Genomic DNA, 1,206 nt, shown 5'->3' with positions numbered 1-1,206 from the left:
CCAAACACCTCATCCAATAAAAATCTCCCAAGAAACCCACCAGACTCAAAAGTACTAAAGTGGAAAACTGATAAATAGACCCATGTACTGGCAGTGATCAAGTTTGATGGAGAAGTGAAGAAAATAACAAGGGAACAAGCTCTTGGCCTGAGTCTTAAAGATTTGCAGGATCTCCTTGATCTTCCACTTAGCAGGGATGATGATGACACAGATGCCTTAGCCTTTGAATTACAACTCAAAGGGCAAATAAGGGAACTGTTGATGAGGCAATAAAGATCTATCAATAATGAAGAGTGTTGGCATTATCTGTTCCAGGGGGAGATTGTTGGGATTGAACCCTACCAGAGGAACAGATAATGAAAGCCAAAACTGGTTCACAACAGTTGATTCATCATAATCAGCTGTTTGCATTAAACTTTCCCCTTGAAAGTGGTTATCTGGCAACTGACAGACTTCAAAGCACTGCTTAATAAGACAACTGTTACTAAAGTACTGATGAAGATTAAAGACTGAAGCTCAATCTACTGACGGAATCCAAGCACTGCTGAAGAGTTAAAGCACTGCCCATTCAAGGTCTGATCACCCTTTGAAGAAAGCACTGATGCTCAACATCAGTGGTTGACTACATCAATGGAATAAAGAATTAGTGTTTATACATCAGTGCTTAGAATGTAATCAGTGTCTGTATGGTCAGTAGTTATAGATCAGTGGATAGAGTTTGTTAGGTGGTTAGATGTCACTTTCATGGTGACGTCAGCAAAGATGCTCAGTGGTTTGTCTCATGCCTATAAATAGAACAGTACCCTGTACTGTTACATTTGATTGACAGAGTGAGTTCTTCTCCTCTGATCAAATTCTTTCATCTTGTGCAATCAACCTTGGAGCATCAGGCTGAGGGGGAGTTTAGTTTGTAAGCATGCTCTGTAATCTTTTGATTTGTAGTGTAATCATTCGACTCTATGAAAAACATGTGTTCATCAAAACTATTCTCTTCTTCGATTGTATTTACAAAGTTTGTGTTCATTTCCGCTGCACTTAATGTTCAAATTATGCAAACAAACACAATTCTGAGGGCCTCAGATCCTAACAGATTAAAACCACCAATGATGGGCCTTTATTATCTCATTTGATATATGCGGATGATGTGATGTTCATTGAGGATTGGTCGGTATCAAATGTTAATAATCTCAGGCGTATATTGAGATG

Source organism: Helianthus annuus, chromosome 3 (genome assembly GCF_002127325.2).
Source record: "Helianthus annuus cultivar XRQ/B chromosome 3, HanXRQr2.0-SUNRISE, whole genome shotgun sequence".
Lineage (NCBI taxonomy): Eukaryota > Viridiplantae > Streptophyta > Magnoliopsida > Asterales > Asteraceae > Helianthus > Helianthus annuus.
This window is presented reverse-complemented; position numbering follows the sequence as displayed.